The sequence below is a fragment of the Diceros bicornis genome, chromosome 30 (genome assembly GCF_020826845.1).
Source record: "Diceros bicornis minor isolate mBicDic1 chromosome 30, mDicBic1.mat.cur, whole genome shotgun sequence".
Taxonomy (NCBI): domain Eukaryota; kingdom Metazoa; phylum Chordata; class Mammalia; order Perissodactyla; family Rhinocerotidae; genus Diceros; species Diceros bicornis.
Window position 1 is genome coordinate 2,944,179 of NC_080769.1, and position 27,902 is coordinate 2,972,080.

The following is a 27,902-nucleotide window of genomic DNA, read 5'->3' on the forward strand; positions in this document are numbered from 1 at the left end:
TTTAACTATGGTCGCTACCAATCCTAACCAGAATTTTGGATGCTCCTAGCAGTTCCCACTTGTGTTCCAGATATCAATGAGTGTGGCCCACATTTACACGTGTCTTGCGGAAGCCTGGAAGATTGTCACAACGTAAAGGGAAGTCAGTACTGTGAGTGCAACTCTGGGTATGAGCTCCTTTCAGGAGGCACAAAATTCAGAAGTGAGAAGGACAACAGTTTTCAGGGTGAGTAGCTTCCCATGTCACATGTTCCCTCCACCTCTCTTCCCATGACACTCCCACACTCCACCTCATCGTGTCAACTCTAAGGAGACTTGGAGCTGTTGTCACTTAGGTCTGAGAACACAGGATTGAGCTCCCTGGGGTCTGTTAGGGGCCCAATCCTCCAATTTCCTGTTCTTGTTTCACTTACAATGACATGTTAGGGTGTATTCAGAAGGTTCTTTATTGTAACATCATATGCAATAGTTAAAGATTGAAAACAACTGATGCTGAATAATGGAGAATAATTTAACGTACAAAGATAAGTTCAGAACCTTTTCATTGACTTTTATTTTCCTTTTTGTGGACACTTCTATGAATTTTAACACATGTATAGATTTGGGTTACCACCACCACAATGAGGATCCAGAACAATGAGTTCCATTACCATAAAACACTCCCTCATCCTGTCTCTTTATACATATTGTCACCTCTACATCCCCAGGAATCCCTAATCTAGTTTCTTTCACCTATAGTAGTGTCTTTTGAGAATGTTATATAAATGGAATAATATAATATGTAGCCTTTTGAGTCAGGTTTTCTCCACTGAGTACAATGTTTTTGAGGTTCATCCATGTTGTTTTGCATATCAATAATTCATCCTCTTTTATTGCTAAGTAATATTTCATTGTATGGCAATACCATAGTTTGTTTGTCCATTCACCCACTGAAGGATATTTGGGTTGTTTCCACTTTGGGGATAATTACGAATAGAGCTAAATGAGAAAGCTCTTGACGAACTAAATTGAAATGCTTTCCAAGCTCTGTTTAAAATAGAAAAACATGCTGCCAAGTGGTAACTATTGTATGCCAATGGCTTTTCTTCTCCCTAATCTTTCTTCTTATTCATCTCAAGCATTTCTTCATAAATATATTTCAATCTTAAAACTCTTCACACCCCTTTTAGTAGTATTTAGACAATACTGTCACCATTGGTATGATTTGATTGTCTGTCACTGCTCTGAGCTGTGTGCCAAGGACTGCAAATCAACCTCTAAAAGATAATCCTAGTCTCCCGGAGCTTGTTCTCCAGTGAGCAGACAGACGTGTAGACAAATGCAATATCAATCAAAGAACTGTGAACAGGAACAGTTGCCATTCATAAACCTTCCACTGCATGAGTAGATAGTGTCATTCTCACAACTGCACTCCAGTGCCTAGTACACAGAAGGCACTCTAGAAATATGCATAAATGAATAACTAGGAAGAACTCTGGTCAGTAATCAGAGCTGTGGTCATACCTTGGCCCTGACACTTAGTTTTGATTTTGGCCAAGATTTTTGAAATTTATGGTGCTAGTTTCCTCATCTGTAAGTCAGGAACAATAATACCTACACTTGAAGAGGTTAAGTTTTTAAAAAACTGAATATTAAGCTGTTTATCTTATAAAGTTGAGTACAATACACTTTTAAGAAAAGTTTAATATACAGATTAATTGATGATTTTTAAATACATTATTAATTTTCACATAATTTCCACATAATATTTTTATTATTTATATAGTTGAGCAATGTTTTAAAGCATTTGAAATGACTAAGAGACAAGGGATATTTAGTATACACAAAAAGAAAAGTAAATTTTAAATCTTTCAACATCTCTTCAACGTTTTAAATCTTTTCAACATTTTCACATTAAGAAATGTGACAGCAATGTATTTGCTTTGAAAGGATTTTGTTTTTAAACATCAGTCTTGCTGGGAGCTTTATACTGTTTATAAGCTATTCACCATCCCCAAAGAAGAAAAATCTCTAATCTTAAGTTAAAAGGTGCTTTTCCTACACCACCATCTGAGTTACAGACAGAAAAAACTGTCACAAATATTGTCCAAGCTCCACTCTACTGGTGTCCAAATTAGCAAAAGAGGATCAAATTTCTCTCCTAACTAGAAAAGAGGGGAAGATAGATTTGAAGACACCCTCCCTTACTCAGCGCTACAACCACAATCATGTGGCTTCCTCATTTCTCATCCAGAAACTGCTCTGAGAAGGAACTTCCCCTAGATGAGAAGATAGCAGGGATGCCTGAGACATGTTGGGGCCAAAACAAGTTCCCCCTGGGTATGGCATTTATAACAGACCCACTCCACAGGCTGTGGGAAATTCTGAGGGCTGTGTGAGCCCAGAAACCTGGAGGGTAGAGCTATGGCTGGAGCAACAGAAGGTTGAAGGGAAGCATTACCAATGGGGTTGGGGGTTTGTGAGCTAGACAAGCACAGCTCCACATCACCCACCAAACGCCTGTAGCAACACTAGCTGCTGATACCAATGCCATTTGGCTGGAAGCAATTCCCAGATACCTGAATGGACCACTGTTTTAGTCTCCTATTGCTAATATAACAAGTTACTACAGACTTAGCAGTTTAAAACCATATAAATTTATTCTCTTACAGTTTTGGAGGTCACAAATTTTAAATGGTTCCTTCTAGAGGCTCTAGGGGAGAATCTGTTTCCTTGCCTTTTCTGGCAGCCAGAGGCTGCTCACACGCCTTGGTTTAAGAATTCTTTTTCCTCCAATGCCAGCACCATATCTATCATCTCCTCTCCTCTCTGAACTCTTCCCTCCATCTTATAAGGTTCCTTGTCATTACATCAGGGACACCCAAATCATCCAGATTAATCCTCCTATCTCAAGACCCTGTTACAAAGTTCAAAATCCCTTTTGCATGAAAGGTAACATATTCACTGCTTCCAGGGATTAGGACTTGGACATCTTTGAAGATTATTCTATCATATCTATTATTCTATCATCCACCAAGCATCTCTGGCCTGAGATATAACACACATGCACACACACACACACTCAGTCACATACTTCCCCCTCTTACCTACCTTGCTTAAATGTAGGGACCAGCAAACCCCTTCTGTAAAGGACCAGATAGTAAATATCTTAGGCTTTGTGGGCCAGAAGATCCTTGTCACAACTACTCAACTCTGCCATTATATTGTGAAAGCAGCCACAGACAACATGTAAATGAATAGGTGTGATTACCTTCCAATAAGTTTTATCTATGGATACTAAAAGTTGAATTTCATATAATATTCCTGTGTCACAAAAAATGGCTCTTCTTTTGATTTTACTTTTGACCATTTAAAAACATAAAAAGCATTCTTAGGTCGTGGACTATACAGAAACAGGCAGTCTCTGGGTTTGGCCTGTGGATGGTAGTTTGCCAACCCCTGCTCTCAGGTTGTTGGAGAGTAGAGAGCGCTATCACCAGATGGTGTCCATCTCAGCTGTGGTGGACTCCTTGATGGCTGACCTTGAGAAGATGGGGAAGGGAAGTAAGGCTGGGGGTGATGAGTAGACAGGAGGCCTGGGCAGGGCTGGGATAGGAGACTGACCCTCCTTTTTATGTCTCCAGACATGGATGAGTGCAGCTCCGGAAAATACCATTGCCACAACTCCACCCACTGCATCAGTGTGAGGGGCAGCTACAGATGCCACTGCCGCCACAACTGGGTGGAGAGGTCTGGGCCTTTGAATGGTCCAAACTCTACTGTCTGTGAAGGTATATGGTCTGGACACACACGTATGCCACATGTGCACACATACGTATGCACTCTCTCACATACATTCACAAAAGGCAGGCACACACAAGCATGCTCACACACTCACAAGCATGCACGCACACACATGCCAATGGTACTCTTGCCTCTTTTCCCTACAGAGGTCCCTTTCTCCTCATGAACACAACCTTCTGAAGTCAACAGCCAGGTGAGTGAAGCCTCAGCGGAAGACCAGGAAGCAGAGAGAACTTCGCCAACACCATCTTGTGTCTGCCCTCTTCCCCAGCTCCCCCTTCAGGCTCTCTGACCATCCCCATGTCCCCTCTCCCCAGATCCTCTCCCACTTCTTTGACGAAGTCCAGCAGCTATTCCAAGACTTCAAGCCAGCCTTGGTCAAGAACACCAGCCAGGTAATTTCAGAACCAAAAAAGAGACAAGATATGGGAATCCTATAAAGACCTGGGTTACTTTGGTAGGGGTGGAGCTAAGTTCCCTTGTATGGACACTGAAACTGACCCCTCACCCATGGGGGAGAGAAGGCTGGGCACTCAGGTGTTTAGAAGCACTTCTAAAGACACTCAGGTGCACTAATTTATGGTTCTTTCCCTATTGCTGGTTCTGGATTTCGGGTGTATGTGATCTTTGGCATTCCCAGCCCAGTTTGGCCTCTGAGTGGCTGAGATCTAAGCAGCAAGGACCATCCAAGGAATCTAATTCAGTGCCACTGTTATTCTCTGAATAGATAGTCTCTAGGGTCTGTTCTCTGGGGCTGGGTGGCAGGGTCTTCACGCAGACCCTTTGGTCCATTGCTCACTGGTTCTGTGTCCCTATCCCCCCAGGATGTCATAAAAGAGGTGTATAAGCTGCTGGAGACCCCCGGGGACCTAGAGGTCCTGCCCCCTTCAAAGAAGCAATGTGTGGCCACTAACCTGCTCATTGGCCTGGACGATGTCCTGAGAGGGTTAAGCAAGGCCCTTTCCAATGAGTCGTTGACCTTGAGTGCTCCTGCAGGCACAGGTAAGTACCTGGGTCTGCTCCAGGCTCCTGCTCTACCTGTTCACCGCCTAACTCCTTCCTCTTCTAGAGACTGTCCCATTGGAGCGAAGCGACCACACTCATATCTCAGGATTTTATTTAGAAGAATTCAGAACTCACACAATAAAATGAAGCCCTGGGAAACAAATTCCTTTTTGTTTCAACCACAAAAGCTTAAAAAATTGAAAATTGATAAGCAAAAATAAACATATACAAATATCAATAACTATATCATTACAATATATCATTTATATAATTATAACATAAAATACCAGCAATTGTATTAATAAAAATAAGGTATTCAAACATAAACTAAACACTGCTTGGAAATGAGGAGAACACAATTAAGCTTGAAAAGTTGAAAATTACATAACTATTTTATCTATTTTAAGTACAATCTTAAATAACATTATATCAGTGGTTTCATTGTTGAAACACATGTTTATTTTTGTGCAATTTTCCAAGCTCTTTAAGCACCGGTAATATCCAGGGAGATGGTGGATAGAATATTAAAAGCTGGCCACAAAATTTTCCTCTGACTCCTTCATCCTGAAATAGTCTGGTAATTGTTTAATACTTTTCCACCTTTTCGGACTTTATTCCAGGCATTTTGAAAGGACTGCAATCATTTTATTAATGATTCTTATTTTTGTTTTAAAGAAAGCACGTCCAGACTTTTTTTTAACTTCACCATATGTAGATGGCAATTACTGGGCAGACTCACCTCGATCAAGTGTTTTTCAACAGTGTCATTGAGATAAAATTTACATACCATAAATTCACTCACTTGAAATGTGTAAGGCAATGGTTTTTAGTGTAATCACAAAGTCATGCAACTATCACCACTGAATAACTTTAGAACATTCTCACCATCCCAAAAAGAAATCACATACCCATTAGCAGTTGCTCCCCAGTCCCCACAACCCTCAGCCCCTGGAAACCACTAATCTGCTTTCTGTCTGTATAGATTTGCCTGTTATGGACATTTTATACAAATGGAATCATACAACATGTGGTCTTATGTGATTGGTTTCTTTCACTCAGCTTAGTATTTTTGAAGTTCATCCATGTTGTAGCCTATATCAGTGCTTCATTCCTTTGCTTTGCCAAATAATATGTCATTATATGGTTATACACCTTATATTTGTCTATTCCCCAGTTGGTGGACATTTGGCTTGTTTCTGATTTGGGGCTGTTATGAATAATAAAGCAATTAACATTCATGTCTTTGTATGGACATATGTTTTCATATCTTCAGGCTAGATACCTAGGAGTGGAATTGCTAGGTCATATAGTAACTGTATATTTAACATTTTGAGAAACTGCCTAACTTTTCCAGAGTGCACCATTTATATTGCCACCAGCAATGTATAAGAGTTCCAGTTTCTCCATAGTGTTGCCAACACTTGTTATTTTTTTAGGTTTTGATTACAGCCATCTGAGTAGGTGTGAAGTGGTTATCTCATTGTGGTTTTAATTGTCATTTACCTAATAACTAATGATGTTAAGGATCTTTTCATGTTCTTATTGGCACTTTCTATATCTTCTTTGGAGAAATATATATTCAAATCTTTCACCTGTTTTTAGATTGGGTTATTTGTCTTGTTATTGAGATGTAAGTACTCTTTACATATTCCGGATACTAGACCCTTGTCAGACTTTGAATTGCAAATACTCACCTCAGATTTAACAGTCACTGCAATAGGAGCCTTGCCTTGTCCATTACCATTTTCTTCCTTTTCTTGTGATTAAGCAGGTTTAGTAGAATGCTTTCTAAATAACTGCAACCTTTGGAGACACTTTGATTTTCAGCTTCTAAAAATGCTCAAATAACAGTGTTAAACCAGTGACATTACTCTTATTGCAGTGCTTAAAGTTCCTGTGGTTTATCAGTATACTGAAAAATCTAATCCCATTATTCAAAGAAATAACCTGACTTTGTCCCATCCCCCAAGCCATTGCTGCTACTACAGAACTGTCTCTGAAGGTGCAGGAGCAAGGATTTGGGGATGTCACCTTGGACCAAAGCCATGCAAAGATGCAGTTGAACTGGGACGTGGCACAGGAATCCAGTGACTCTGGTAATGGCTGAGTGGGGGAGGAGAAGGCCACTGAGATGTTGCAATGAGACAAGACAGCCAGGATATGACACACAGAGATCTAGAGATTAAAGGAAAGTGTAGGGTGGGTGGGGCCAAAAATGAAGAGTCCATCTGAGCAGAAAATGTGTGGGGGAGGGGGCCGTGGTGGGGACTCTGAGATGTCAGTCTTGCCCTCATCCTGCAGGCCCTTCTATGGTGGGCCTTGTCTCCACGCCAGGGATGGGTAAGTTGCTGGCTGAGGCCCCCCTGGTCCTGGAGCCTGGGGAGCGAGCAGTTGTACATGAGACACACAAGGACTTGCTGCAGGTAGTCTCCCCTGTCCTGCTCTCAGATGTCGTCACCGCCTTTATAAGCAACAATGACACCCAGAACCTCGGCTTCCGAGTCACCTTCATCTTTAACCACGTGAGTCCAGGTGGGATGGGGGTGTGGGTGTGGAAGAGTCCTGAGTCCTGGGCACAGCCTCGGGGTTCAGGGAGGCTCCCCTGTGGATGCATCATCTCCCCAGGAAAGCCCTGCATGAGCCAGGTTAGGTCATCATTTCTGAGCACCAGAACCACCAGCTCACACCTACTCCCTGTTCCTACAGTCAGTGACCCCTGGGCCAAGGCAGAGGGTGTTCTGTGTCTTCTGGGAGCGTGGCCAGAATGGACGTGGTCATTGGGCCACCACAGGCTGCAGGGTGGTGGACACCAGAGACACCAGCACCACCTGCCACTGCACCCACCTCAGCAGCTTCACTGTCCTCATGGTCCCCTACGGCGTGCAGATGAGGGGCCTGAGAGGAGCCATGGAGACAGGGATGCCTGAAGCTGCAGGGACCAGAAAGAAAACACGTGATGAGGGAGATCAGAGGGGAACCATTGAGACAGCTGCATCAAGGCTCAAAGTATCCTCCTCTCCTGGCCAGGTGATACGGCTACTCCTTTGGCAGCATCACCAGGAACTGAGATTCACCCAGGTGACCTTAAGTAATGGGGATCCACGTGAAACAAGGATGAGAACTCTCAGCTAAATGGACAGGCCTCATGGTCACCCAGAGAAATTCAAACAATACCCCCAAAACAGTGTGTTTCTTCCTGCCACTTTGCCATAGACTAGAATGCATCATGCAAGTTTTCTAATTTAAATTTGTGAAGAAATAAAAATATTCACATAGTTTAAAACTCAAAAGGATCAGAGGAGTAACACTGAAAAGTCCCTTTCCCACCCCTCTTCCCCCATGACCAAGGTCCTTCTTAGAAGGAATCTCAGTTTCTTCTGAGCCCTTTTAGAGATATTTTGTGTATAAACAAGCAAATACACATAATATGTAATGTTGTTTTCACTCAAGCCATTGCATACCATATTCACTCTTTTCCACTTAAAATATTTGAGAGATTTGACACCAGTACATAAACAACTTTCTCCTACATTTTTACATTTACATAGCTTTCCATTCTGTGAATGTTCCAGACTTTAACAAGTCTCTAATTTTAAACATGTTCTTTTCAATATTTTGCTTCTACAATTTGGAAATAACATTGCTGGGTCAAACTTGTAGCTGTAAATTTTTTGCCTACGTGTAAGGAAGATCAGCCCTGTGCTAACATCTGCTAATCCTCCTCTTTTTTTTTTTTTTTTGATGAGGAAGACTGGCCCTGGACTAACATCCGTGGCCCATCTTCCTCCACTCTATATGGGACGCCGCCACAGCATGGCTTGACCAGTTGTGCGTCGGTGCATGCCCGGGATCCGAACTGGTGAACCCCGGGCCACCACAGCAGAGCGCTCATACTTAACCGCTTACACCACCGGGCCAGCCCTTGTAGCTGTAATTTTGATAAGTATTGCCATATTTCAGCACATTTCTGTAGCTGCCCAATGGCTTCATTTACAATTTCAGGTTTGGTAACTGTACTAACTCCCACCCACCCATGCAAGGTGTTTCTTTAAAGTGTGTAAATTCGATGTTTCTTTTATTTTTGAAAATATGTCTTGAAATCTCTTTTTCAATATTTGCTCTCTTCGTTAACTGGATTTTCTTTGTTAAAGACCCCACTTATGTGTATGGTGGCTCTCCTTTGCCTAATTCCCATATTTCTTTTTCCTGTGGTTCTTTTTTACCTCTTTCCTTACCTTAACTTAATTTTGCTCATTTTTTTCATTCCTGTCCTCTATTTCCCTTAAACTGTGTTTCAATCATGGTCCATTCTTAAGTTGACCTCTATAATTTTTTCCTTAATTGCTAGTGTTTTCTTTCTTTCATTTATTTATTGAGCTTTGCTCTTTTTTTCCTTTTTCTTTTCTTTTTTTTTTTTGAGGAAGATTGGCCCTGAGCTAACATCTGTTGCCAATCTTTCTCTTTTTTATTTTTTTCCTTTTTTTTGTTCTCCCGAAAGCCCCAGTACATAGTTGTATATCACAGTTGTAGAGTTGTAGCTCTTCTATATGGGACACCACCTCAGCATGGCTTGATGAGCGGTGAGTAGGTCCGCGCCCAGGATCCAAACCGGCAAACCCCAGGCCACTGAAGTGGAATGTGCATACTTAACCAATGCACCACTGGGCCAGCCCCCTGCTCTTTTTTTCCTTTGTAACATTTTTAAATTTTTTTATTTTACATATATATTATTTATTCATTTATTTATTTACATTGGTTAATTGGTTAATATTACACAAATTTCAGGTGTACATTATTATATTTCAGTTTCTATATGGATGGCATTGTGTTCTCCACCACTAGTCTAGTTTCCATCACTCACCACACATACATACCCCTTTACCCCTTTCAAAGCCCTCTCACCCACTTCCTCTCTACTAACCACAAATCTATTCTCCTTATCTACGTGTTTATTTGCTTACCTTCCACGAATGAGTGAAGTCATACTGCATTGTCTTTCTCCATTTGATTTATTTCACTCAGCATAATACACTCAAGGCCCAACCATGTTGTCACAAATGGCACAATTTTGTCTTTTTTTTACTGCTGAGAAATACTCCATAGTATATATATACACCACATCATCCTTATCTATTCATCCATTGATAGGCACTTAGGTTGCTTACAAGTCTTGGCTATTGCGAATAATGCTGCAATGAACACGAGCGTGAATATATCTTTTCAAATTAGTGTTTTCATGTTCTTTGGATAAATACCCAGAAGTGGAATAGTTGAATCCTATGATATTTCTATTTTTAATTTCTTGAGAAATCTCCATACTGTTTTCCATAGTGGCTGCACCAATTTACATTCCCACTAGCAGTGTACAAGTGTTCTTTTTTCTCCATATCTTCTCTAACACTTGTTATTTCTTGTTTTTTTTTTTTTAATAATAGCTATTTTGACAGGTATGAGATGATATCTCATGGTAGTTTTGATTTGCATTTACCTAAAATTAGTGATGTTAAACATCTTTTCATGTGCCTGTTGTCCATCTGTATATCTTCCTTATAAAAGTGTCTGTTCACATCCTCTGTCCAACTTTTGATCAGGTTGCTCGTTTTCTGCTGTTGCTGTTGAGTTGTATGAGTTCTTTATATATTTTGGATGTTACCCTTCATTGGATATGTGATTTGCAAATGTTTTGTCCCAGTTTATAGATTGTCTTTCATTTTGTTGGTGGTTATCTTCGCCGTGCAGAAGCTTTTTAGTTTGATGTAGTATATTTGTTTATTTTTTCTTGTGTTTCTCTTGCCTGAAGAGACACGATATTCAAAAAATTACTGCTAAGACCAATGTCAAAGAGCGTACTGTCTAAGTTTTCTTCTAGGAGTTTTGTGGTTTCAGGTCTTACATTCAAGTTGTTAATCCATTTTGAGTTAATTTTTGTGTATGGTGTCAGATAATGGTCTACTTTCATTCTTTTGCATGTGGCTGTCCAATTTTCCCAGCACCATTTATTGAAGAGACTTTCCTTTACCCATTGTATGTTCTTGGCTCCTTTGAAAGAATTAGGTATCCATACATGTGGGTTAACTTCTGGGCTCTCAGTTCTGTTCCTTTGATCTGTGTATCTGTTTTTTGCCAATACCATGCTGTTTTGATTACTATAGCTTTGTAGTATAATTTGAAATCAGGGAGTGTATTACCTCCACCTTTGTTCTTTTTTCTCAGGATTGTTTTGGCTGTCCCAGGTCTTTTGCTGTTCCATATAAATTTTAGGATTCTTTATTCTTTTTTTGCGTGTGAAAAATGTCATTGGGATTGCATTGAATCTACATATTGCCTTTGGTAATATGGACGTTTTAACTATGTTTATTCTTCAAACCCATGAGCACAGAATATCTTTCCATTTCTTTATGTTTTCTTCAACTTCTTTCAATAATGTCTTATAGTTTTCAGTGTATAGGTTTTTCACCTCCTTGGTTAAATTTATTCCTAGGTATTTTATTCTTTTTCTTGCAATTGTAAACGGGATATATTCTTGATTTCTCTTTCTGCTAGTTTGTTGTTAGTGTGTAGAAAAGTAACTAATTTTTGTATGTTGATTTTGTACCCTGCAACTTTACTGTATTCACTATTTCTACTAGCTTTTTTGGTGGATTCTTTAGGATTTTCTATATACAGAATCATGTCATCTCAAATAATGACAGTTTCACTTCTTCCTTTCAAATTTGGATATATTTTATTTCTTTTTCTTGCTTAATTGTTTTAGCTAGGACTTTCAATACCATGTCAAGTAAGAGTGGCAAGAGTGGGCATCCTTGTTTTGTTCCTATTTTCAGAGGAATAACTTTCTGATTTTCACCATTGGGTACAATGTTGGCTGTGGGTTTGTAATATATGGCCTTTATTATGTTGAGGTACTTTTCTTCTATACCCATTTTATTGAGAGTTGTTTTTTATCATAAATAGATGTTGAATTTTGTCAAATGCTATCTCTGCATCTATTTAGATGATCATGTGAATTTTATTCTCCATTATTTAATGTGGTGTATCACATTAATTGATTTGCAGATGTTGAACCATCCCTGTATCCCTGGGATAAATCCCACTTGATCATGGTGTATGATCCTTTTAATGTGTTGTATTTGATTTGCTAGTATTTTGTTGAAGATTTTTGCATCTATGTTCATCAGAGATACTGGCCTGTAAATTTCTTTTTTTGTGTTATCCTCATCTGGTTTTGGTATCAGGATAATGTTGGCCTTATAAAATGAGTTAGGAAGTGTCCTGTCCTCTTCAGTTTTTTGGAAGAGTTTGAGAAAGATAGGTATTGAATCTTCATGAATGTTTGGTAGAATTCACTAAGGAAACCATCTGGTCCTGGACTTTTGTTTTTTGGGAGGTCCTTGATTACTGTTTCAATCTCTTTATTTGTGATTCTTCTTTTCAGATTTTCTATTTCTTCTTGATTCAGTTTTGGAAAGTTTTATGATTCTAAGAATTTATTCATTTCTTCTAGGTTATCCAATTTGCTGGCATATGGGTTTTTCCTAGTGGTTCCTTGTAATCTTCTGTATTTCTGTGGTATCCATTGTAATTTCTTCTTTTTCATTTCTGATTTTATTTATCTGAGTCTTCTGTTTCTTTCTTAGTGAGTCTAGGTCAGGATTTGTCAATTGTTTATCTTTTCAAAGAACCAGCTCTCAGTTTCCTTGATCCTTTCTCTCGTCTTTTTAACCTCTACTTCATTTATTTCCACTCTGAATTTTATTGTTTCCTGCCTTTGACTTATTTTGGGCTTCATTTTTTCTTCATTCTCTAGTTCTTTTAGCTATAGTGTTAGATTGTTTATTAGATATGTTTATTGTTTTTTGAGGTAGGCCTGTATTGCCATATACTTCCCTCTTAGTACTGCCTTTGCTGAATTCCGTAAGTTTTGGTATGTTGTGTTTTTGTTTGTGTCCAGGTATTTTTTTATTTCTTCATTGATCCAGTAGTTGTTTAGTAGCATGTTGTTTAGTCTCCAGATATTTGTGACTTTTCCAGCTTTCTCCTTGTAGTTGATTTCTAGTCTCATACCATTGTGGTCAGAAAAGATGGTTGATATGATTTTGGTCTTCTTAAATTTATGAGGCTTCTTTTGTTTCCAAACATATGGTCTATCGTTGAGAATGTTTCATGTGAACTTGAGAAGAATGTATATTCTGCTGCTTTTGGATGAAATGTTCCATTTATATATCTAAAATGTCCATCTGGTCTAGTGTTTCATTTAAGGCCCATGTTTTTTTGTTGACTTTCTGTCTGGATGATCTATCCATTGATGTCAGTGAAATAATAAAGTCCCCTACTATTATTGTGTTGCTGTCAATTTCTCCCTTTAGGTCTGTTAATAGTTGCTTTATGTACTTTGGAGCTCCAGTGTGAGGTGGTGATGTATTAATAAGCATTATGTCCCCTTCGTGGAATGTCCCTTTTTTCATTATTTAATGTCCTTTCCTATCTCTTGTTATCTTTTTTAGCTTGATATCTATTTTGTCTGATATAATTTTGGCTACACCCACGTTCTTTTGGTTGCCTTTTGCTTGAAGTATCATCTTCATCCCTTCACTCTAAGCCTGTTTGTCTTTAGAGCTGAGATGTGTTTCCTGGAGGCAGCATATTGTTGGGTCTTGTTTTTTCATCCATCCAGCCAATCTGTGTGAAAGGAAATTCAATCCATATACTTTTAGAGTGATTATTGATATATGAGGGCTTAATACTGCCATTTAGTCTTTTGTTCTCTGGTTATTCTATATTTCCATTGTTCCTTTTTCCTTGTATATCTGTCTGCCATTTCAGTTTGGTAGGTTTTTGTGATTTTTTTCTCACTTTCCTCTTTACGTTTTGTGACTGGCTCTGATTTTTCATTTTGTGTTTACCATGAGGTTTGTATAAAAGATCTCATAGATGAGATAATCTTTATCTGCTGATAGCATCTATCTCCATTAGCCTATGCAGGTTCCATTCTTTCCCTCTTCTCTTTCTCCTTCTTCTTCTTGTGACAAATTATCCTCTTTTCTATTGTGAGTTTGTTACCAAATTGAAGAGGTGATAGTTATTTTTAATGCTTTCTTTCCCTTTAGACTTTATGTTATAATTAAGTGTTTACAAACCAACTCTGATATAGAGTTTCAATTTTCTGATACTGTCTGTCTATCACTTTTTGTTTCAGGTAGGAGGGCTCCCCTCATCATTTCTTGTAAGGCAGGTCTAGTGGTGATGAACTCCCTCAGCTTTTGTTTGTCTGGGAAAGCCTTTGTTTCTCCTTTATATCTGAAGGATAACTTTGCTGCATAGAGTATTCTTGGATGATAGATTTTGTCTTTCAACATTTTGAATACATCATTCTACTCTCTCCTAGCCTGTAGAGTTTCTGCTGTGAAATCTGCTAATAGACTGATCTGGTTCTTTTGTAAATTATTTTCTTCTCTCTGGCTGCTCTTAATATTCTTTGTTTATCTTTGACTTTTGGCAGTTTTAATATAATGTGCCTTGGAGAAGTTCTTTTTGCATTGAGATAACTGGGAGTTCTATTAGCTTCACTTACTTGTATATCTAGTTCCCTCCCCATGTTTGGGAAGTTCTAAGCTATTATTGCTTTAAATAAGCTCTCTGCTCCTTTCTCCGTCTCTTCTCCTTCTGGGATACCCATTAGTCTTATGTTGCTTTTCCTGACTAAGTCAGGTATTTCTCTTAGAATTTCTTCATTTTTAAAAATCTTAGTTTTCTCTTCTCTTCCACCTGAATCATGTCTAGATTTCTTTCTCTAAGCTTGGTAATTCTCTTTTCCGTATGGTCTGCTCTGTTTCCAGTGCTTTCTAGTTTATTTTTCATCTCATTAATTGTGTTATTCAGCTCCAGAATTTCTGTTTATTTGTTGTTTTTTGTTTTTGTTTGAGTTTCAGTCTCTTTGGTGAAGTATTTTTTCTGTTCACTAATTTTGTTCCTGAGCTCAGTGAACTGTCTTTCTGAGTTTTCTTGTAACTCATTGAGTTTCTTTGTGAGAGTTATTTGAATTCTCTGTCAGTTTGATCACAATTTTCTGTGCCTTCAATTTTGGTTTCTAGAGTGTTGTCTTTTTCTTTCTATTCTACTGTGTTACTATAGTTCTTCATGGTGCTTGGGGAGTTGCTCCTCTGATGACACATTTGTGGCAGTAATCACCTTTTCTTATTTGGGTGAGGCTTTGTTTACCTTGATTCTGAGCTGCTTATGGTTGTATTGGAGAGCCTGCACTTTCCACCCTCCACCGCCTCTGCCAGAGGTGTAGTCAGTGCCCTCCTTGTGCTGCTTGTGCCTCTGAGGTTGCTGGTGACTTGCTGGTTACAATGTTGCCACTGGAGTCACCAGGCTATGAGCACCTCTATTGCTTCTGGGGTGGCCTGTGTCTCATGTTCCTCCACTGGCTCTCCATTTGCTCTCCACAAGCTTGGGTGCTGCTGCCACATGTACCACTTGTGCTACTGTTCCTGGCTTATCTGGGGTGGTAGCAGCACTGCTGTCAGTGGGACTGGGGTCATGGATGTCACTGCCATTGCCAGGGGCCTGGGATCTTGTACGCAGCCCCTGCTGCTGGTAGGGCTGTTTTCATGTTTACTACCACTGGGGGCTGGGTCACAGGTTTTGCTGTGGCTCCTGAACCCTCAGGTCACACTTGCCACCTGCCACTGCTAGGGAAGAGGAAGGGGCTGTGACATGAGCACCACTGCTGCTCCTGCAGCCTCTAGTTTCTGGCTCTGGTGGACTTTTTGAAACCTCAGGTCAGGGCACCGTGGACCATTCTGGGGGTATCCATGTTTTGGATGTAACCTTTGCTACTAGAAAAACTGGTACTGGAGTAGCTGTTGCCTGAGGAGGGGGAGGGGGCTTGGCCACTGGCACTGCTGTGTTTCCTGAAGCCTCATGTCATGGGCAGCACCTGCCACCACTGGGGGAGGGCCAGGAGCTGAGCCACGAGTGCTATTGCTGCTCCTGCAGCCTCTGTTCTTCAGCACTGGTGCACTTTCTGAAATCTCAGGTCAGGGCACCACCGCCACTGCCAGGGGTATCTGCGTTTTGGGTCGCTGCCACTGTGGGAGGTGGAGGCTGCTGCTCTCCTAGTTCCACTGCCTCCTGGAGGTCCAGCCCACTCACGTTCAGATGTGTAGATGCATGGATCTCTCAGGTGTTCTAGTGTGCTGTGCAGGGACTCCTTTGTTGGTCAGTGGATGTCTGACTCTTTGTAACTTAGAGAGAGACAATGGGAACAACTCACTCTGCCTTGATGCTGATGTCACTCCTCTACTGAGCTTTTCTAATGCACAGTTTCACAAGGTCTCACTTCTCTGAGGTCTTGCATCTCTGCTCTCATCTCTTGCTTATAATGGCAAGTGCTTCCTTACATTTTTTAATTCATGATGAGTAATGTCACACTTTCATCTGCTCCATGTTAACAGTTATTTGGTGAGTGTTCCTTACAATTTTTCCTTCTTTTTCCTTTTTTTACTGTAATATTTTGTATAGATCGTGTGTTTCTTCCATTTGATTACTTACCTTTAGAGCAGATGGGTTTTCCTGGAGGAGTTATTTCTAAGATAGTTATGTGAAAATGTGTTCAAGGCAATATTACACGGTATCACAGAGTTTTTATGTGAGTTTTTAAAATTTATCCAAGCAAAATGAAATGTCAGCTGTGGGGCTTTCATATACAAAATCTGTTTTCCTCGACAGCCAGAGTCAGACTTCTTCCTTCAAATGTGATTTATCTGTGTATAATTACACACTTAGCTTCAACTCCCCTAAATTTTTAAACCAGTGGTGTAAGGAAACTCCTGCCCACATCATTCCCACTGTTGTGACCACAAAACAGATTATTCAGGTCTTGGCCCATCTAGTCCATCTTCTCGGATTTCACCATCTCTTCCAGTTATTCTCTAGTTTGGCAGAAAATAGAAATGATGTTTTTGTTTCTCATTATACCTGTGGCATTTGGATTATTTCCAAGAGGAAGTGAATGTGTTTGTGTGCAAACTTTGGGCCACCATCTTCAGTACCAAAATAATTGACTGTTTCTTTTAATCAAGGGATTCATTAAAATTTTGATAAATATTAGGATTGGGAATGAATTTTTAGCAATGGAGAGAGGGAAGTAGGGAGAAAGAGAGCCAGATAAATGCATGAGTTTTTGTGGCCTGTTATTTTTCCCAGCCCAGGAATATTATTATTTTTTACCTGATCTGGTACAAATACTCACGCAGGAGACCTCAGGTAATTGAGGTGGGTAGGAAATGGTGCTCAAAAGGAGCCTCACTTCTAGGAGAGCAACATGTAAGCCTAATAAGCTTAGCAATGCACAAATTTCAGCATCAAAACACAACCCTTGTATTTTGGATCGATGTCTTGAAGGAGGGGTACCCTATCACACAGGTGAAGAAGCAGTTTACAGGAGCTCTACCTCCCTTCTGGACTTCAAACGCTCAAGTAAATCATTTTTTTAAGTCAACTTGATCGTGGTACAATATACACTCAATAAAATTCAGATTATAAGTGTATAGTCCATGAGTTTTGACAACTGAAAACACCGTGTAACTACAGCCCCAATTGAGACAGAGAACCTTTCTGTAACCCCAGAATGTCCCTCATTACACTCTCAGTCAGTGCTCCTATCCCCACCTCCAGGAAACCACAGATCTGATTTTTATCACCATAGTTTATTTTGACTATTCTAGAATCATTCTATTCCATAATAGAATCATTCTCTTTTGTGTCTGTCTTCTTTATCTCACCATAATTTCTATCAGATTCTTCCGTGTTATTGTGTATGACTATACACAATAGTTTTTTATTGCTATGTAGCATCCTGAGATATGACTACACCCCAATATTTTGGTCTGTTCCCTAGTTTATGGATGTTTGCATTGTTTCCAGATGAGCTATTATGAATAAAGCTTCTATGAACATCCTTAAAAATTCATTTTGTGGAGATTTGTTTCATTTTAATTGAGTAAATACCCAGAAATGGAATAGCTGGGTCATATGGTAAGTGTATGATTAACTTGATAAGAAATTGTCAAACTCCATTCCAAAATAGTTGTTACCTGTTATGTTCTCACCCGGGGGGGCCTGAGAGCTCCAATTGCCCATTTTGCTGGCACTTGGTACTATCAGTGTTTTTAAGTTTTGCCATTCTAGTCTGTGTACTTTAAAACCACAATTTTAACCCAGAGCAGGAAAGTGTGACTGTGCTCTCTTTGCCATTCCTAGAAGAAGGACCCCGTGCTGCCTGTGATCACCTACGTGGGGCTGGGGCTTTCTCTGCTGTACCTCCTCCTGGCGGCCCTCACCTTCCTGCTGTGCAGAGCCATCCAGAACACCAGCACCTCGCTCCACCTGCTGCTCTCCCTCTGCCTCCTCCTGGCCCACCTCCTCTTCCTCATGGCCATCAACCAAACCTAGATCAAGGTACTGACCCTGACTCAGTGGGCCCTCTGCTCTGCCCCAGGGGGTGCTGAGTCCATGGATCCATGCTGTATTGGATACCGTAATAAAATGATCTTGTGTCTCGGGGAAGGTGAGATGGGTGAGTAGCCACTTTCGCATTGACTGATGCAATTGGAAGACAAACCCTCTCTGACAACTCCTTCATACATTTCAGAGTCCTCCCCAGGGGCAAGGTACAGGAGAGGTCCTGGGCCACCCTCCACCCTGAATGTCCCTCCTGGTGACACCTTCCTCCACCCCCAGGTGCTGTGCGCCCTCATCGAGGGTGCCTTACACCATCCCTACCTGGCATCCTTCACCTTGATGCTGCTGGAGGGCCTGCACCTCTTCCTCACTGCTCGCAACCTGACGGTGGTCAACTACTGAAATGCGAGCAGGTTCATGAAGAAGTTCATGTTCCCTGTGGGCTACGGGGTCCCAGCTGTGATTGTGGCCATTTCTGCAGCATCCAGGCCTCACCTTTATGGAACGCCCACAGGGTAAATGCAAATTCCCTCTTTCATCTTCTCCAGCAAGACCATGGCCATCATAGAACCAACAGAACACTTTACTTTTACCAGAATATGATAGGCAGAGAAAAACTCTGTAACCACTCCAGAGATGTCTTCCTGGTGTCATGATTGTGTTCATTGAAGTGACTGTTTTAAGTCCTCAAGATTTAATTGTTTTAAATGTTAATTATATATTATTTTAATAGTTATATATTTATAAGATATTAACTGTGCATTATGTTAGTAACTATACACTAACATAAATAAATGATATATTAATAATTATCCAGCCCTGGTGGTCTAGTGGTTAAGCTTTGGCACTTTCACTGCCATGTCCTGGGTTCAATTCCCGGTAAGGTAACCACACCACCCATCTGTCGGTTGTCACATTGTGGCAGCTCCATGTTGCTGTGATGCTGAAAGCTCTGCCACCAAGATTTCAAATGGCAGCAGGGTCACCCATGGTGGACACATTTCAGCAGAGCTTCCAGACAAAGACAGACTAGGAAGAAGGACCTGGCCACCCACTTCCAAAAAACTTGTCCATGAAAACCCTATGAATGACGGTGGAGCATTGTCTGACACAGTGCTGAAAGGTGAGGGGATGGTGCAAAATGACCAGAGCAGGATTACATTCTGCTTTACACAGGGTCACTAGGAGTTGGAATCCACTTGATGGCACTAACAACAAATACTAATAATTATAAATAAACATATAGTTAAAGTAAATGAGGTGATTGTTTTTGATCTTTTACATTGGATTAATTTAAATATTAATTTTGTATTAATGTCTGTATTATACTAATACCTATAATACATAATATTGCTTTGCATCTTATATACTAGTGATTGTATATTAATATAATATTCATTGCTTTATTTGAGGGGACTGTTTTATTTCTTCTAGAAAGCAAATTGAAATAAAGGGGTGACATTGGTTTGTGTAACATACTTCTCTCTCCTAATTCTAAAAAAAAATGGAGGATGATTTAGATGATGGAATTATTACCAAGCTAAGATTTATAATTACTTTTGATACGCAGTCACTGTCCTAAATATTTTCATGTATTATCTCAAATCATCCACCCAAGAACCTACTGAGATGGAAATTAGTATTGTGCCAGTTTTAAAGATGAAGAAACTGAGGCAGAGAAAGACTAACTAACGTGGTCAAGATTGCACAGCTGGTTGGAGTTAGAACTGGGATCAAATCCCATCTAACACTCACAACATACTCCTATACTAATAAAATTAATGCTCACCTGCATCAGATGAGCCCTGGCCAGCTAGCCTTTCTGGATAGCTCAGCATAAAGATCAGAAAACTTTTTCTGTAAAAAGTCACATGGTAAATATTTTTGGCTTTGTGGGCCGTATGGTCTCTGTTGCAGCTACTCAACTCAGCCCTTGAAACATGAAAGCAGCCATAGACAACACGTAAGGAAGTGAGTGCAGCTGTGTCCCAGGAAAACACATCCACAAGGTCTGGCGGCAGCCCGACTTGGCCACAGGCTGCAGTTTGCCGTAGAGGCTTTCTCTTCCATTCTTCCTGGTGGATCCACCTATCCATGGTCCTCACACCTCCCTCCTCACTCTCAGTCCCCTCACTTGGATCAGATTCCAATTTTGTCATTTCTATCAGTGTGGCCTTGAGTTACTGCCTCTGTTCCCTTCAGCCTCAGATGCCTGACCTGTGATGGTTTGAGTACCTATGTCCTCGTCAGGAAGACAGTCTGTAAAGCACAGGATCCCTGATCAGTACTGTGTCAGGGTAACCATTACTTTTTATTTCTCTTCTGTCATGTCCCAAATTTTTTCACCTTGCCTACACCAACTCATCCTTCATATCTCAGTGTAAACACAATTCGTTTCTCTCAGGAAACCTTCCCAACCCTCTGAGTCTCTACTCCCCAGACTAGGCTATGGTTCCAGCTCCATGTTCTCACAGATCCTCATACTTTGATCATAAAACTCCTCATTTTGACTGTTTCTATTGTCTAATTGTTGACCTTCCACCCAGCTGGGACCTCCCTGAGGACTGAGACCCCTCTATCTTAATCACAACTGGGGCTTCCAAGCCACACACAGATCCTGACACAGAGGAGATGCTTAATATTTGTCAAAAAACACACAAATTAATTAACTTATTGATTTTTTTCTTCTAAAAAACAGATTTCTGTCAAAATTTCTGGACATCAAGACTAAAAAGAGCTCCTGAAAAGAAATTTATCTTTTTTTAAACCACATTATTGAGGTATAAATGACAGGTAAGAAGCTATACGTTTTTAATATATACAACCCAGTGAGTTTGGAGATAAGTATACACCCAGGAAACCATCACAATTGGCAAGGGCATATACAAAGTTTCAGTTATTCAAGATAAGTTCAGGAGAAATACTGTAGAGCATAGTGTATATAGCTAACAATGTACAGTATGCTTAAAATTTTCTAAGAGGGTAGCTCTTATGTTAATGTTCTTACCAGAAAGTAATAATAATAAAGGAGGCAGGAGGAAACTTTGGGAGGTGAGGGATATGTTTGTTTATCAATTCTTGATCCACAAAGGCCAACATATTCTTGAATCTCTTTCATCTCTTTCTTAGATGCTGGCTCCACACACACAAAGGATTTATATGGGCCTTCCTTGGCCCCATCTGCACCATCTTCTCTGTGAGTATGGATGACATCAGGGCCTCCTACCTGCCCAGCTGGCCAGGTGTATAAGGAAGATTACAGGCAGAGTCAGCAATCGTTCCAGTTTGCCCAGGACTGTGGGGGCTCCCAGGATGTAGGAATTTCAGTTGTAAAACCAGAACTGAAGCATTTCCTGAGACATGAGATTTCAGAGCTAAAACTTGGAAATTCCTATGCAAACTGGGACGAGTTGGTCACCCAAGTTACAGGCCAAGAATGTGCCTGAGTTACCAAGTGTTAGATCTGATTTTCTAGGACTGCTGTGAAAGACTAATCTTCTCACCTGCTGGGTTAGGTGTTGGATGAGCTAGGAGGAAGGTTAAGCAGATGTGTAATGTATTTAGTATGCCTTGTGGGGATATTCTTCTGCAGATCAATTAGGCTTTCTTTCTGATGACCTTCTGGATCATGAAAAACAAGCTCTCCTCACTCAACAGCGATGTGTCCACCCTCCAGAACACGAGCTGAGGATGGATCACAGGGTGCACACCATCCCCCCCACACCAAACATGGTCCAGGAGCAAGGCCATATGGCCCCAAGCTCCTGAAGTCCTTTCACGGGGACTCTGAGGGCACTGGAGGAGAAGAGTGCACCCACCTTCTTGGAAGCCAGCTCTGATACTGTAGTTTGCTGCTGACACCCAAGACGAAAGCAATCAGTCCATCCATAACCCCCAGCGTGAAAGCACCTGAGCTCCACAGAGACTTGACTTTGTTCTGATAAACAGGAATTCCTTTTGTGGCTCTATGGAAATGGTCCTAAGAACACTGATATCTTTATAACACACGGAGGAAATCTCACCACTGTTCCCAGCGCCCAGCCTGCCCTTTCACGTCCACACCTCCATGCATGCTCTTCCCTCTGCCCTCTCCTACTCTTCCACCTGAGGAAATCAGGTTCCTTTGCCACTTATTACCTCTTCTAAGAGTTTGGGGGTGTCCTTTGCTTTCCTCAACTTTGCACAGAATTAAGGTCTGTATTCGGAGCAAAGGCTGCTCTGGGTCAGTTCATGGAGAAGGTGAGCAGGGGAACAGTACTGGAGGGGACCAGGGCAGAGCACGTTGCACGTCACAAATGTTGTAAGTGACCATTTGTTTTCGTCCTTCTACTAGACTGTGAGGTCTGTGAAAACAGAAGTCTTGTCTTTGTTGTTGTCAATGCCCAGGCCCCAGCACAGGACCAGGTGCACAGAGGGTCCTCAGTACAGCTGGTTGAATGAAATTAGGGATCTCCATGAAACGTCATGATGTTTCTGAAACCCACATGATGAGGTGTCACTACCATCGTCAGTCAAAGTCAAAATGCCATCCTAGACCCAAATAGCAAGTCATTTTAGGGAATCATGGACAGTGGAGGTCAAAGTTGATCACACTTAGTCAGAGGATCCATGGAGTGCAGATGAGAATGGTTTGATTGTGTTGCTCTGGGTGGTCACGAGCCTCCTTCCTCCTCCTCCCCAGGATGCTGACATTTAAAGCCACAGCTCAGCTCTTCATCCTGGGCTGCACCTGGTGTCTGGGAATCCTGCAGGTGGGTCCAGCCGCCCACGTCATGGCCTACCTCTTCACCATCATCAACAGCCTGCAGGGCGTCGTCATCTTCCTGGTGCACTGCCTCCTCAGCCAGCAGGTACCACTGCCTGACTCCCACTCAGGATTCTGCGCATCTCACTCCTCTCAGTGAGCTGATCCAGATCCTGCTTTGCCTCTTCAGGTCTGGGGGCAATACAGGAAATGGTGCAAAGGAGTCAGGAAAACCAAAGTGGAGTCTGAGAAGTACACGCTCTCCAGCAGAGCTGTGTCTGAGGAATCCAGACACAGTATGGTAAGACCATGCGCTGCTCCCAGAGCACTTGACTAACATATCTGCTTGATCAGCACATGCCTCCCACATGGGACAACCTGGGTATACAGCAGGGGATGCCCTGGGATGGCCCACACTTGGTTTACTCCTGGACTCACTGAAGACACTTCCTGTCATGAAAGGGGGTCCTCCTGCACTTTTGTACTATGTTTCTATGCTCACCTTCACCCTTGCACATGGCTACCTTATTCCCTTATATGTAGAGCACCCACCTTGTGAGACATGGTCCGTGTGCTTTTTAATTTTCTTTGGTAAGAAGATAGAAAACAGTTACTCATAAGCAGAGAAAGATGCTATAGTAAGCTCTATAGGCAGGAACTAATGATCTGAAGCAGTGGTGCATGAGTTTCTCAGAGACACAGCACCATCCTTTCTCCCAAGTCATTCCATGCTACTGCTCTATAAAAAACAGTAAATATATGGCATATACAGTCATAAAAGTAACGTGAAATAAGTATTAAGTTGGATTTGAGACTGTCCTTGAAGCCTGCAACCGTTCCTGGTGTTATCAGCACACACAAACAATGAAAAACCAGGAAGGAGAATCATAGAGGACATAGAAGGGATTCGAGCAATGTGAATCATACCAAGCATTTGTATTTTGGGGGTTTATACAACTTTTTCTCATATTTTTCTTCACACGATGTTCAGGTCAGCACTTGGAGGTAAGTATTATTATGTTTCCATTTGGTACGTGAAGAAAGTGAGACTCATGCGGTCTGTATTGATTGTCAAAGACTTGAGCCAATTCACTCTTTCTCCCAACTTTCATGAACCTCCCCCCAACCTTCCCTGGTAAGCCTTCTGCATTTCTCTTGTCCACCTGCTTGTCTATCCTCTATAACTGCTCATTCCCAAATTCTCCACTCCTCAGAGGTCTCATCCTTCTAACTCTTTCCTGTTCCCAGCAGATGTTCCTACCAACTTCTTCACAGGGAAAATAAAGTCACTAGGAAGAAGCAAGGTCAACGTAGTGATTTCAAACACACCAGACATATGGCATCTGGTTCATTCTCTTCTCATTCCATCTTGTTCCCACAGACAGACAAAAAGTGCTTCCTACTTTTTAAGGTTAATCCCTCTGCCTGTATTTGACTCCTGACACTCTTGACTTCTCAATACCTTTACATTATTGCTCATACATTCTCTCTCTGGACCTGCACAGTCTCATCTTCTCAACAGCATCTTTTCCACCTTCATTGAAACATGTTAAGTCACTCTCATTACAAATATTAATGTTGTGCATTTGATCCCTCCCTCTTCTTCTATACACTCAAAACTGGCTTTGCCTCCTTCATTCCACCATAACAGCTCTCTCTTAAGCCTCCAGTGAGCTTCATATCACTGGATGAAATAAATATATGGTCCTTTCAGCAGTATTGGATGCTGTGGTTACTGCCCCATCATGAATCTTCTCTTTTTTTCCTGGCTTTTATGTCTCAACACTCCCTGGAATTCTTCCTATCTCTCTAGATGAGCTTTCTGCATCTTCTTTAGATTTCATCTACTGTACCTGGCTTAGTTCTAGAAACACTTCTATTCTCACATTATACCTGCCTCATAGACAATCTTGTCCACAGGGACTCAATGAGCCATGCAGGAAATGATGGTCAAATATATTTCTCTAGCCCTGAATTACCTATGAGCCCCAGACCACTAATTCCATTTGCCTACTTGGTACCTCCACTTAGACATCTCAGAAGCAGCCCAACATAGTCATAACAGAACTTATCATCTTTTTCACCCTTAATCCTCTTCAGGATTTCTCATCTCTTTGAGTGGCATCTCCATCCATCTCCTTGCACAGTCAGGACCTAGAACATCCTTGATATTATCCTCTTCCCTACCCTGTTCCATCCTAAACCAATCGATTGCTAAATTGTGCTAATATTTCCTCCTCCATAGCTTAAAAATCTGTCTTGTTGACACTGTGTCCGTCATCATCTCCCTAATTCCAGCTGCCAGCTTCCCTTGGCTAGATTGTAATAACCTCCTAACTGGTCTCATCCATCTACTCCTCTCCTTCTTCCAGTCAGTTTTCCACATAAAATTCAGAGTTATCTTCTCAAAACAAAAATTTGATCATGTACCACCTTGCATGAAAATCCCTCTTATAGCTCCCCATTGCCACTAGGAGCAAGACCAAAATATATGATGTCCAATTTCCCCCACATCCTCACCAAAACTTCTTATTGTTTTTTTTTTTTTTTACCTTAGTGGGTGTGAGATGATGTTTCCATTATGGTTTTCATTTGCATTTTTATAATGTCTAATGATGTTTAGAATTTTTTCAGGTGCTTATTATCCACTTTCATGTCTTCTTTGGGGAAATATCTATTCAACTCATTTCTCTGTTTTTAATTGAGTCATTTCCCTTTTATTGATAGATAGTTATAATTCTATATGTCTTCCGAGTACAATCTCTTGTCACATATATGATTTGCAGTTATTTTCTCCCATTATGTGGGTTCACTTTCCACTCCCTTGATAGTGTCCATTGATGCACAGAAGTTTTTAATTTTGATGAAGTCCAATTTATGGATTTTTTGTTGTTCACTTGTGTTTTGAGTGTCACATCTAAAAAATAATTGTGTAAACCAAGGTCATGATGATTTACACGTATATTTTCTTCCAAGGCTTTTACAGATGTAATATAGTTATTACATTTAGGTAGATGGCATGTTTGGAATTAATTTTTTAAATAGTTTGAGGTTTTTAATATGGTGTGAGGTCCAATTCTTTTGCATATGGATAGTCAGTTGTCCCTTCATCAGTTATTGAAAAGATCATTCTTTTCCCCAATAAATTGCCTCGACATCCTTGTCTCAATAAATTCACCATAAATGTAAGGGTTTAATTCTGGACACTTGACTCTATTCCGTTCCTCTACCTTGGATACTGTAGCTTTGTAGTAAGTTTGAAATCGAGGAATTGACTCTACAAATTTGCTCTTCTTTTTCAAAATTGTGTCAGCTATTCCAGACCCCTTGAATTTCTGTATGAATTTTAAGGTGTGCTTGTCATTTTCTGAGAAAAATGTAACTGAGATATTGATAAGGATTGTGTTAAATCTGTAGATCAATATGGGGGGGTACTGCCATCTTAATTATATTAAGTCTTCTGATCCATGAAAATGGGATGTTTTTCCATTTCTTTAGGTCTTCTTTGAATTCTTTTGACGATGTTTTATAGTTTTCAGTGTTCAAGTCTTGCATTTTAATGCAGGATCACTTTTACACCTTCCTTTTCAGGAGAATTAAAACAACAGCTAAACCAGATGATCTTGTATCCTGGAAAACGAGGAAAATTCTGAACTGTGAACCTTTGAACAAAGAGTATAAAAAATACTTTCTCATGTTTATTGCAAGCAACTCTTCATGGCACCATTGTGGGAGAAAATGTGCAGGAAATGTTTGACATTCAGTTGCTGGAGAATTGGGCTTTTCTCATCCATACAGCATGCTCATCTCACTCCAAGCTGTGACACAATTCCTCAATTGCCTCAGATTAAACCTTCTGCTCTACAAACCTCTTTTTCTACGAAGATGTTCCTCAAGTTGAAGACATATAACGAGGAAAACCAGCCTCAGAGGACTTTCTTAAAATAGCATAAGAGGGGAAAGTAATGTTCAAATTTCTGCATGCAGTGTAAACAAGTAATCCAGTTGCCCAACTTTCCTGGTTTTAGTACCAAATGTCCTATGTCCCACGAAACACTTGGGCTACAGGCAAACTAAGACAGTTAGTCTCCCTGCATACATGCTTCAACTTCTTCAATCTCTGTTTCTAAAGACTTACTAATTTTTTCATTCCAAAGTATGTTTTTATTGCTCACCATGTGCCACACACAGACCAAGACAGATCCAATTCCTGATTTCACTGAGCTTACAAGTAAAAAATAATATTTCTTCTCTTAGTGTAAAATGTGAGCCCTGTGAATACAGTCTCTCCATCCTTACAGTTTATAAGCAGAGCTCTGGAAAAAAGGGTATTTTAATACTACACACTATGTGAGGTGCCTTTGTATATCACATTATTTCATCCTCAGCGTGCAATCTAGGCAAGATCTAAAGCCAGAGAATTTACACCTACAATAAATTCCCTGTGGGCTCCCACTGACCTAATTTGCATCGATTTGAAAATGACTGTAAAAGATTATAACATATTAAACAAAAAATATCCATGAATCCATAGTGATACCTAATAATCAACCAATAAATGTGGAAGATATGATAAAATTAGAATATCAAATTTTTTTTCAACGTCCAGTAAATGGTCACTAAAAGCATTGGAAGAAAGGCTGTTGGAGGACAGGCCATGCCCACAGTGCCAAAGAATCACCTCACAGATTACTGATTCATTACAATGGCCAAGGTCTACATCTACAATGTGGAGATCTGACGGTCACCATCTGAGCTTAATGCTCAGGCTTTTCATCATCAATAGTGGGCAACCTGACATTATATATCTCCTGATAAGACATGAAGTTACAACATTCTATTTGTGGTAAATAGAGATTTACTTACAAATCAGTCTAACCTGAACCTTGTCGGGGGAAGAGGG

The 27,902-nt window shown here is 40.6% G+C and overlaps 1 pseudogene; it reads left to right on the plus strand.

Annotated features, from left to right (window-relative positions):
- On the plus strand, nucleotides 1-27,575 carry LOC131394269 (adhesion G protein-coupled receptor E2-like; annotated as a pseudogene).
- The last annotated feature ends 327 nt before the right edge of the window (nucleotides 27,576-27,902 follow it).